This window comes from Meriones unguiculatus (assembly GCF_030254825.1).
Source record: "Meriones unguiculatus strain TT.TT164.6M chromosome Y unlocalized genomic scaffold, Bangor_MerUng_6.1 ChrY_unordered_Scaffold_23, whole genome shotgun sequence".
NCBI lineage: Eukaryota > Metazoa > Chordata > Mammalia > Rodentia > Muridae > Meriones > Meriones unguiculatus.
This window is the reverse complement of record NW_026843709.1, coordinates 22,568,242-22,581,409: the sequence shown is the minus strand read 5'-3', so window position 1 is coordinate 22,581,409 and position 13,168 is coordinate 22,568,242.

The window sequence follows — 13,168 nt, the reverse complement described above, 5'->3', positions numbered from 1 at the left end:
TTGCGGATATGGGTTTGTTGGCCTGTGCCTGCCTTCCTTGTGTGTTATAGTTACTTTTTCAACAACTTCAATGCGTACAAGTGCAGTTGCATGAATTTAAAATAAAGATCTCTAACAACCTCATTTAATATGGAGGTAAGTCAATGACATGTAAGAGTAAAATAGTGGTTTTTCCAACCTAGGACAGACGCTCATAAAAATCACATTCCAGACCTTGATGATGAGTAAGGAAAAATGCACATTTGCCAATCTAAAAAAGGCTCTCCATAGCTGCGGAATGCTATGCCTTAAAGATGGAGCTGGTTTCCGCCTTCCACCTTCCCAATGGTGAGTGCTCTCTGTCACGAACAACTCCACATTTGGCTAAGGCCAAGGATCTGTCTTGCTTCCATGTATGTGGACCTATCTGCATTGCCCACAAGGCACGCTGGGGTTGGCTACCCAGAGGCTATTTAAGCTGTGGGCTGGCTTTCCCCGGGGTCCGAGGATTGTTCAATGTTCCTGAATAAACTGCATTGAAGAAAAAAAAAAAAAGGCTCTCCATAAAACAAAGAAGGGAGAACTAAAGGTGTCTGGTAATTGGAATTCTGCCTCCTGGCCATGGCAGATGTGGGTCTTATGTAAGTTCCATGCCTCAGAGACTGTCCTTTTTGGTCTCTGCAAGTTGGGGTGTTGTGAGCCTGAGAAGTTGATAGAAAGCTTCCTACAACCTTGGGAAACAGAGAACAAACCTGAGTGAATTCCTGGATGCCTTGCCAACCGGTGGCACAGATGTGTTGCTATTGTGAAAAAAAATTTCCTTGTACCCTTTGTTCTTTAAGCATTGTTCATGTTCAGTAAACTGAGACTTGATCAGGATTCTGGCTTTTCTTCATTCTTCTCATCTCTGTTCCCCCATTTACAGTCCTTCTTTCAGGCTGACCCTGTTAGGCTAGCCTGCAGGACTGTTAGATTACCTTCTCTTTTCCCTACTCTTAAAGACTCATTACTCCAGCCCCTAGACTCTGCCTTTCTATTATATCAATAAGAATGTGAAGGTACATTTAGTCAGTATGCTAGCAACTGCTCAGTTCAAAGTCACAATCTAAGAAAATTTAGATATAAGACCACAATAGGAGACCACCTTGTTATTGAACACATTCCCCTTAATCCCACATCCCCAAATATTTACTCACTGGGGAGAAAGTGCTAGAGAGACAGATTACTAAATAGAGAGATCTAGACCAACAGAAACAAAGATATAACATGACAGAGACTGGGAGACAGAGACTCCATTCCCTCTAGTCACTTTTTTTTTTGGCAAAACAACCTCACAGCACACCCTACTATAATATAACTCCAATAGGAATTAAATTATCTAACAGGGGCATGCCTCCTATTCCTTCCAAGACATTTTCTTAATGGGAACCCACATGTAAATAGATGAGCTTCAAGAGGACAGTGGAATTCAAATCACCAGAAGAAAATGGAGGAACTTTTAGGCTAAAAGAATATAGTTATCCTGAAATTTTGTCATTCAACACAATGAATAAAGTCCCAACACCCTTCAAGGACTAAAGAAAATGATAGACAAACTCCTTGGGGAAAATTTGGAATATTTCCATAATGGAGGATTCTTCAGCTAAGAATATGTTATCATATTTTCTGCCAAAAGGATGAAACCAGGAAAAATCGTCCTGGGTGAAGTAACTGAAATGCCAAAAGACAGATATGTAATGTATTCACTTATTAGGAGATCTACTAATAGTGAGGGATAAAGTTCCTATAGGCCATCTATTGTGAGCAAACCAGTGTGCCTTGAGGGAGATTGGGTGTAAGTTAACTGAGTTGTGGGTCCAGGACATCCTTTGGAAATTTTCAAGAAACCCAGGCTGTTGTTATTAAAATATGTTGCTCTCTCCCTCAAAAGAGAGATCAGTGCAATGTTAGTTCTGCATCAAATTGGACTGCATACTGAGAACCGCAGTTGGATATTATGCAGAGAGAGAATTTAAAACATCCAGCTCTAAATGAGATTACATTATTAAATTATCCCTCCCCTCAGAGCTCTAGGAAACCTACACGACAGTAGGCAGAAGAGTGTCATAATTAGAGGGAAGTGAGGACACAAGAATAAAACCCTGAGAATCAGACCACAGAGGAAGACGACATAGGCAGCAATGATGAGACCTGATTAGCTAGAGTCAATTAGAAGGGGGTCGAGGACCTCACTTATCACAGAACTTTAGAAAGGGCCTAAGGGTAGGAGAAGGACTGTAGGCGAGACTGTGAGGAAAAAAGAGGGAGCATCAAAGGGAAAACAAAGTGAATAGATCATAATAAATAAATACATAAGAAAAACTCTGATCAAGGTGATGAAGTATAGGGCTTTTCAGGAATGATGGCTTCTTTGGGTGATGTCAGTGTGCAGCATGGATGAACGCAATTTTCTTTAAGAGACTCTGCACTGAGACTTAATCATGTTCTAATGAGCATATATACAACACAGCTTAAAATTGATGAAATTCAAAGAAAAATATTAGTGGGACACATGGTAGGAATTTGAAGCTGGGAAAATGAAAGAGTGTAATGTATATCACATTAACACATAAATAATAAAAATATATATAATGACAACTTTTATATTGACCTTTAACATGGAGAAAAGATTCTGCTAAAGTAGGGCAGAGTTTGACTTTGTAAGGCATGCTTTCCAGGAACTCACTGTGTAACAGAGAATCCTAACCAAGAATTTGTGGTTACCCAACTACCTCAGACCACATGAGCTCATGTGGCACCTCTGAACAAGCAGTCCTGGAACAACACTATGTTTAGAGGATTTTTCTGCAGGACCACAGCAGGAAACACAGCTCCTTTTCTGTTTTAGGCATATAACACAGACCTTTCCCTGTCCTAAAGGCCCAGTTTTAACTGCAATCACTAGGATGAGGATGGTTCCACACAGACTACTGAAAAGGACACAGCTGCCAATCCAGCCAGGACAGTGAAGGCAAACCTGCTCATACCAAGTTGGCAATGAAAGTGTGAAACAGCACCAGCTGGGAAAGAGTTTACTGCCCCTCAGTTTTTCTTTTACAAACACTGAACTTTCTCTGTTTCAGCCAAAGCAATCCCAGGAATTATCTGATTTCCTTCTCTTTTCCCTGCTCTTAGAGACTCAGTACCCCAGGGAAACCTAGGCCATGCTAGCCTATTATATGAATAAGAATGTGGAGATACATGAATGACTTAGTGAGTACATGAATGACTGCTCAATTCAAATTTAAAACCTAGGAATTTCAGTTCGAAGAGCACAGTAGGAGACCACCTTTTCATTCTGTACATTCCCTTTAATCCCACATTACTTTGAAGCTTCCCTACTTAGAAACTGTCCAATTAAATAAACGTGAAAGATTCCTTTCCTACCTGATATTGTCACAGAGGTAAACCGGAGTAATGGTGTGGGATCTGGATAAAGGGATGCGATAAAGGCTAGTTGGGTTTCACAAGAAAAAATCATTGGACAAGGATCAGAGATAATGGACACTGAGGAAAGTTTGTTTAATCATCTCCATGGAAACCGCAAGATTCTCTCAGGTACTGATTGGCTGAGAGGAGAATGATGTCTTGCAGCAAGCTAAAGCCAGTGAGAGTTTCAGGAGCCAGTTATTAAAAGGGCCAAGTGGACAGCTTGCTTGAGACAAAGTGTGAGTAGCCTTACATGCTGCTATCTGGGCAGCTGAAAGCACAAAACCCAGAGATGAAAGACTCTGTGTCCAACACTCTTTCTTCAGGAAAAGTGTCACAATTTCTTTCAAGTAATCATTAAAAATCATGTGTCTTTGACCTGTGAGTTTCACTTCATCACAGGTTCCATTAATATTTGATAATATGTCCTCAGTCAGTGAATTGCTTACTATGAAAATGATCCCTGAACAAGTCAATTATTTGAACGAAAAATGTTGAATTGAAAACTAGCTTATATTTTTGCAGAGAAGATCCAAGATGTCACTTCAGCAAACAATGATCTTGTTGCATTCCTTCATCAGAACTGATAGCTTTTCATACTGAAACACAGTGACAGGCAGAGAGAGGGAGACAGACCGACACAGAGAGAAAGAACTAGAGAGCCAGTTTCAGAAATAGAGAGACCAAGACCAACAGAAACAAAGATACAATTTGATAGAGACTGAGAGAGAGAGACTCCATTCTGTGTAGTAACTTTCATTGGCATATAACACAGGCATATAACACAAGTCTGCCTCACAGCACACCCTCCTTTATTATAAGTCTAATAGGAATTATATTATTTAACAAGGTCATACTTCCTAACCCTTCAGAGACATTTCCTCACTGGGTACTCAACATGTACATTGACAAGCTTAAGGGGATATTGCAATTCAAATCACCAAGAAGTGGAAGAAGATGGAGGGACTTCTACGCTAAGGGAACATAGTTATCCTGATAGTTTCTCATTCAATATAATGATTAATGTCCCAGTAACTTCCAAGGACAAAAGAACAGAACTGACAATATCCTTTTGGGAAAATGTGGAATCTTTCCATAAATAGAGTATTATTCAGCTAAGAAAATGACATCATGATATTTTCAGGCAAATGGATGGAAACAGCAAAAATCATCCTTGGTGAAGTAAATAAATGTAGAAACATTAATAATCGTGTGTATTTACTTATTAGGATGTCTCCTAATAGTGGAGGATAAAATTCCAATAGGCATCTCTTGTGACCAAACAAGACTTTCCCTAGGGGAATTGGGTGGCAGTTAATTGAGTTGTTGTGTCAGGGCATCCTATGGAAATTTTCAAGCAACCCAGGCTGTTGTTACTAAAATATGTTGCTCTCTGCTCTCAGCTGATAGATCAGTGCCGTGTTCTTGTATCTGCAGAGATGTTTCCTTCTGCATGAAATGGGATTGCATTCAGAGACCCACAGACTGATATTATGCAGAGAGAGACCATGAAACACCTAGCACTGAATGGGATTACATGAAATTCTTCCTTCCCTCAGAGCTCTGGGAAGTCTATATGACATATGTAAGAAGAGTGTCATAAGTAGAGGCAAATGAGAACACAAGGAGAAAAATTCGATGAGAATCAGACTACAGAAGAAGATGCAGCCAGACTTGATGAGACTTTAGAAGCTAATGTTGATAGAAGTGGGAGGAGGACCACATCTATCAGGAAACTAGAGAAAGGTGCTAGGGGTAGAAGAAGGAGGGTAGGTGGGACTGGAATTAGAAGAGGGAGGGGGCAGCAGAAGGGGAAAAATTGGCCAAATTGTAATAAATACAGAAGAAAAACTGTGATCAGTGTGCTAAAGTATAGAGCACTTCAGGAATAATGTCTTCTTCTTTGAGTGGGTCCCAGGGTGTGGCAAGGATGAAATCAATTTTCTTTAGGGACTTTGAACTGAGAATCTGATCATTTTTCATTGAGTAGATGAAAAACACATACTTCAATTGATGTACTGTAAAGAATAAAAAATGTTGACTGATACATGGGAAAGAATTTGAGCCTGGGAACAATGGAAAAGTAGTATATTATATGAATTTTCCACATAATCAATAAAAATAGTAGGGTAACAACTTTTATAATGATATTTAACATAGAGAAAAGATTACTCACAAAGAGTGCAGAGATTGACTTTGTAAGGAATGCTTTCCAGGAACTCAATATGTAGCAGAGAATCCTAGCCATAAACTGGTGGTTACCCAGCTACCTCAAACCTCGTGAGCTCAGGTGGCACCTTGGATCAAGCAGTCCTGGTTCTAACACTAACTTTAGATGGTTTGTCTGGAGGACCACAGCAGAAAATCCAGCTGCTTTTGTGTTCTTGCCATATAAAATGGACCCATTTCTCTGTCCTGTAGGCCCAGATTTAAGTTTAAACCCCTGCATCATGAGGATTGCTCACTGACTACTGAGTAGGACAGAGCTGACATCCAGCCAGGTCAGCAAGGCAACTATGCTCATAGAGGGTTGGCAAAAATATGGTGGAACATCACCAGCTGTCAAACAGTTTATTACCTCTTAGTTCTCCTTTTCTTTCTTTTTTTTATTATTAATTACACTTTATTTATTTTTTATTCCCCATAAGTCCCTCCCTCCTTCCCTCCTGATCCCACCCTCCCTCCCCCTTCCTCATGCATGCCCCTTTCCAAGTCCACTGATAGGAGAGGTCCTCTTCTCCTTCCTTCTGATCTTAGTCTATCAGATCATCTCAGAAGTGGCTGCATTGTCATCTTCTGTGGCCTTGTAAGGCTGCTCCCCCCTCAGGGAGAGGTGATCAAAGAGCAGGCCAATCAGTTCATGTCAGAGGCAGTCCCTCTTCCCATTACTATGGAACACACTTGGACACAGAACTGCCATGGGCTACATCTGTGCAGGGGTTCTAGGTTATCTTCATGTATAATATTCCTGGTTGGAGTATGTGTCTCTGGGAAGATCCCTGTGTTAAAGTTTTCTGGTTCTGTTGCTCTCCTTGTGTGGTTTCTGTCCTCTCCGGCTCTTACTATTTCCCACTTCTTACATAAGATTCCATGCACTCTGCCCAACAGTTGGCCATAAGTCTCAGCGTCTGCTTTGATTGTCTGCAGGGCAGAGGCTTTCAGAGGCCTTCTGTGGCAGGTTCCTAGGTTGTTTCCTGTTTTCTTCATCTTCTAATGTCCAGCCTCTTTGCCTTTCAGGATGGGGATTAAGCATTTTAGTCAGGGTCCTCCCCCTTGCTTAGTTTCTTTAGATGTACAGTTTTTAGTAGGTGTATACTATGTTATGTCTATCTAAGTGAGTATATACTCTGTGTGTCTTTCTGCTTTTGGGACAGCTCACTCAGGATGATTCTTTCTTGGTCCCACCATTTACCTACAAATTTCATGATTTCCTTATTTTTCATTGCTGAATAATTCTCCATTGTGTAGATGTACTACAATTTCTGCATCCATTATTCATTTGAGGGGCATCTGGGCTGTTTCCAGCTTCTGGATATTACAAATAAAGCTGCTACAAACATGATTGAGCAGATGTCCTTATTGTGTACTTGAGCCTCTGTTGGAAATATACCTAGGAGTGGTATGTCTGGGTCTGGAGGAATCACTATTCCTAGTTGTCTGAGAAAGCACCAGATTGCTTTCCAGACTGGTTGTACAAGTTTATATTCCCATTAGCAGTGGAGGAGGATTCTCCTTTCTCCACAACCTCTCCAGCATGTGTTATCAGTTGAGGTTTTCATCATGGCCATTCTGATGGGGGTAAGGTGAAATCTCAGGGTCTTTTTGTTTTGCATTTCCCTAATGGCTAATGACATTGAGCATTTCTTTAAGTGTTTCTCTGCCATTTGATATTCCTCGACAAAGAATTCTCTGTTTAGCTCTGTTCCCCACTTTTTAAGTGGATTACTTGGTTTGCTGCTTTTTAACTTCTTTAGTTCTTTATATATACTGGATATGAGTCCTCTGTCAGATAAAGGGTTGGTTAAGATTCTTTTCCAATCTGTAGGCAGTAATTTTGTAGTTCTCCTTTTCTATACACCAATCTTACTCTCTTTTAGCTAACAAGTCCCAGGAATTTTCTAGTTTGCTTCTTGTTTCCAGTTCTTAAAAACTCAATACCACAGGGAACCCTAGATGCTACCAGCCTATTATATCAGTAAGAATGTAAAGTTACAATTAGTTAGTACACCAGTAACTGCTCAGGTCAAAGTCACAACCTAGGAAATTTCATCTATGACCACAGTAGGAAAACACCTTGTTTTTTGGGTACATTCCTCTTAATCCCCCATCACTTTGAATCTTCCCTACAAAGGAAGCTGTCTAATTAAATGAACATTAAAGTTTCATTTCCTACCTGACATTGTCACAGAGGTAAACAGTAGTAAAGGTGTGGGATCTGGATATAGGGATGAGATAAAGGCTTGTTTGGTTCCACAAGAAAAGGTCACATTTGTGCAGTGTCAGTGAGGAAAGTTTGTATACTCATGTCCATGGAAACATCAACATTCTCTCAGGTGCTGATTGGCTAAGAGGAAGAATAATGCAAAGAGACAGGTGAAAGCCAGTAAGAGTTTCAGGAGTCATTTCTTAATATGGCCAAATGGACATTGTGCTTGAGAGAAAGACTGACTAGTCCTACAAGCTGCTATCTGAGCAGCTGAAAGCACAACTGAGGCATCAAAGATCCTGTATACAAAACTTTAGTTCCGGAAAAGTGTCACATATTTCTTTCAAGTATTCACTAATAAAGTTACTTGTCCTTGCCATGTGAGTTTCACATTATCTCAGAGTCCATTATTATTTGTTAAATGCACAGATATGTCCTCGTTAAATGCACAGATATGTCCTCAGTCAGTGAATTCCTTACTGTGAAAATGCTCCCTAACCAAGGCAACTCTTTGAACATACAGCATTTAATTGGGACCTTGCTTATATTTTCACAGAGACTATTTAATAAGCCAAGGCAGCGAGCAGTCACCTTGTTGTAGTCCTTCCGCAGAACTGTGAGCTTTTTACACTGAACCACAACTGACAGGTAGACAGACTGAGACAAAGAAAGAGCTAGATAAACAGATTCAGAAATAGAGAGATGAAGATAGAAACAAAGATATAAAGTGACAGAGACTGAGAGACAGAGACTCCATTCTATCTAGTCACTTTCTTTGGCATATCAACCTCAGAGCAAACAATTCTATAATATAACTACAATAGGAATTATATTATTTAGCAAGGCCATAACTCCTAACCCTAACCAGACATTTCTTTACTGGGGACTCACATGTAAATAGATGAACTTCAAGGGGACATTGCCTTTCAAATTATAGGAAGTGAAAGAAGATGGAGGAACTTCTAGGATAAAAGAACATAGTTATATTGATACTTTTTTATTCAATACAATGAGTAAAGTCCCAGAAACTTCCAAGGACAATCTCTTTTGGTGGAAAATGTGGAACATTTCCATTGTGGAGTATTATTCTGGTAAGAAAATGGTATCAAAATATTTTCAGCTAAATGGATGGAACCATTTGTGGGTGAAGTAACTAAAATACAGAAAGACAAACATGGTATGTACTCACTTATTAGGATGTACTCACTTATCACTCACTTATAGTGGGTGATAAAGTTCCCATAGGCCATCTATTGTGACCAAACCAGTCTTCACCACTGATTGGGTGGCAGTTATTTGAATTGTTGGGCCAGGGCATCCTACAGAAATTTTCAAACAACCAAGGCATTATTATTAAAATATTTTTTCTGTGCCCTCAACTGATAGATCAGTGGCATATTCTTGTTTACACAGAGATGCTTCCTTCTGCATTAAATGTGATTGCATGCAGAGACCCACAGTACAATATTATGTAGAGAGAGACTGTAAAGCACCCAGCTCTAAATGGGATTTTTACTCCCCTCATAGCCCTGGTAATCCTGCAGGTTAGGAGGCATGAAGAATGCCATAAGTAGTGGGGAATTTAGGACACAAGGAGAACAATGACCTGAGAATCAGACTGCTGAGCAAAATGATGCAGCCACCCTTGAGGAGACCTGATAAGCTAAGGTCAGTTATAAGGGGGAGCAGGACCTCCCTTATCAGGAAAATTTTAGAAAGGATATAGGGGTAGAAGAATGAGGCTGGGTGTACAGGAAGAAGAGGGAGGGAACAGAAGAGAAGATACCAAGTGAAAAAATCATAATAAGTAAATACATAAGAAAAAAAAAACTATGATCAAGGTGATAAAGTATAGAACACTTCAGATCGGATGGCTTCTTCTTGGTGGGGGAGTGCCAGGGTATAGCAAGGAAGAACTCAGTTTTTGTTTAGGGACTTGGCACTGAGACTCTGATCATGTTCACATGAGTATATGAACAACACATACTTGAATTGGTGTATTTTAAAGAAAAAAATAAATTTAGTGTGACAAAGGGGAAGGAATTTGAGCCTGGGAGCAAAGGAAAAGGAATGTAATGTATATTTAATGAAATCCCCACATAATCAATAAAAGTAATATGTTGACAACTTTTACAATAACTCTTAACATGGAGAAAAGATTCCACTAAAGGAGGGCAGATTTTGGCTTTGCTTTCCAGGAATTCATTTTGTAGCAGAGTATCCTAGCAATGAACTAGTGGTTACCCAGACCCCACAAGCTTAGGTGACACTTCTAAAGTATCAATCCTGGCACTAACACTACATGCAGAGTGTTTATCTGGAGAACCACAGTAGAAAACACAGATGCTCTTGTGGTCTAGATGTATAACACTGACCCATTTCTCTGTACTGAAGGCCCAGTTTTAACTGCAATCACCAAGACCAGAAGGATTCCTCACTGAACACTATGTACACCACAGCTATCTATCCAATCAGGTCTGCCAAGGCAATCCTGCTCATAGAGGTTTGCCAAGACTAGTGTGGAATAGCACCAGCACTCAAAGAGTTTACTGCCCCTCAATTCTCATTTAACACTCACCAATATTTTTTTTCTTCAAGCCAAACAGTCCCAGGAATTGTCTCATTTCCTTCTCTTTTTCCTGCTCATAAAGGCTCAATATACCTGAGAACCCTGGAACATGAGAACCTATTATATTAATAAGAATATGAAGGTATATTTAGTGAGTTCATAAGGAACTGCTCAATTCAAAGTCATAACCTAGGAAATTTCAGATCCAAGAGCACAGTAGAAGATACCTTGTCATTCAGTACATTCCCCTTAACCCCACATCCCATGAAAGCTTCCCTACTTAGGAAACTATCCAATTAAATAAACATTAAAGTTTCATTTCCCACCTGACCTTGTCACAGAGATAAACAGGAAAGGTTGTGAGATCTGGATAAAAGATGAGATAAAGGCTTGTTGGGTTTCACAAGAAAAAGTCATATGTGTAAAGGATCAGAGATACTGGACATTGAGGAAAGTTTGTTTACTCATCTTGATGGAAACCTCAGGATTCTCTCAGGTGCTGTTTGGCTGAGAGATGGAATGATGTCATGCAACAGATGGAAGCCATTAAGAGTTTCAAAAGCCAGACATAAAAAGGGCCAAGTGGAAAGCCTGCATGAGAGAAAGGCTGAGCAGCCTTACATGCCTCAATCTGGGCAGCTGAAAGCCCACAACCCAGAGATGACAGTTCCTGTGTTCAAGACTCTTAGTTCAGGAAAAGTTTCTCATATTTCTTTCAAGTGGTCATTAATAAAGTCATGGGTTCTTGACATGTAACTTTCACATTATCACCGATTCCATTATTATTTGTTAAGTGTGCAGATATGTCCTCAGTCAATGAATTACTTACTGGGAAAATGATCTCTTATGAAGGCAAATTTTTGAATAAAAAGTGCTTAATTGGGACCTTGCTTATATTTTTACAGAGGTCATCCAGGATATCACATCAGCAAGAAGTCATATAGTTGTACACCTTCAGAAGAACTGAGAGCTTTTCATACTACAAGTGATAGGCAGAGAGAGGGAGACAGACAGAGAGAGCGAGAAAGAGGCATAGAGCCAGTTTCAGAAATAAAGAGACTGAGACCAGCAGAAACAAAGACATAATGTAACAGAGACTGAGAGACAGAGACTCCAGTGTGTCTGGTCACTTTCATTGGCATATCAACTTCAAATTACACTACCCTATAATATAACTCTATAAGCAATTATTTTATCTAAAAAGGCTATACCTCATAACCCTTTCCAGACATTTTCTTACTGAGGTCTCCACATTTAAATAGAAGAGCTTCAAGTGTACATTGCATCTCAAATCACCAGGAAATGGAAGAAGATAGAGGGATTTCTGGAAAAGGAACATAGTTATCCTGATACTTTGTCATTCAATACAATGATTGACGTCCCAGCAACTTCCAACAAGTATAGAAGAGTATGAACAATCTTCTTAGGGGAAAATGTGCAATATTTCCATTATGGAATATTTTTCTGTTAAAAAAATGACAACATGATATTTTTAGGCAAATAAATGGAACCAGGAAAAATCAGTCTGGTTGAAGCAACTAAAATGCAGAAAAAAAAATATGGTATGTATTCACTTATTAGGAAGTTTCCTAATAGTGATGGATAAAGTTATAATAGGCCATCTAATTGTTACCAAAACTGTCTTCCACTATGGGAATTGGATGTCAGTTAATTGGGTTGTTGGGAAAGGGCATCCTATGAAAATTGTCAAGCAACCCAGGCTGTTGTTATTTAAATATGTTGCTGTCTGCCCTCACCTGTTATATAATTGTCATGTCCTTGTATCCACAGAGATGCTTCCTTCTGCATCAAATGGGATTGCATACAGATACCCACATCTGATATTATGTAGAGAGAGACCTTAAAACACCCAGTTCTAAAGGGTATTTCCCTATGAATTTCTCTCTTACATCAGTTCTCTGTGCAGACTGAAGTAGTGGAGGCAGGAAGTGTGTCATAAGTAGGGGGAATCAAGGACACAAGCAGTACAATGTGGTAAGAATTAGGCTGTTTAGGAAGATAATGCAGTCAGATTCTATCAGACCTGATATGCTAGGGTCATATAGACAGGGAGAACTTACCCTATCTGGGAAATAGAGAAAGGGCTGAGGGATAGAAAAAGAAGAGTAGACTGTGGGACTGGAAGGAGAAGAGGGAGTGGCAGCAGAGGGGAAACAAAGTGAACAACTCTTATAAATAAATACATGAGAAAAACTGTTATCAAGTTGATGAAGCGTACATATCTTTAGGACTGATGGCTATTTCTTTTTGGTGTGACAGGGTATGGCAAGGATTAACTCAGTTTTCTTTAAGTGACTTGGCCCTGAGACTGTTCATATTTCAGTGAGTATGTGAACAACACATACTTCAATTGAAGTATTTTAAAAATACAAAAATTTTAATGTTACAAATGGGTAGATATTTGAACCTGGTATCAATAGAAAAGGAGTGTAAAGTATATTATGTGAAATTACATAACCAATAAAAATAATATAACTTTTACAATAACTTTTAACATAGAGAAATTATTCTTCTAAAGGAGGACAGATTTCTGACATTGTATGGCATGCTTTCGAGGAACTCATTAAGTATCACATTGCCCTGACCAGCGGGGCTTCAACGGGGTTCCTAAGGGAGGAGAATGGAAGGAACGGGGAAGGAGGAACAAGAAGCACAAGAAAGGAAGCCAAGTCTGTTTGTCTGATCAAGGCTTCATTTATTAGAAA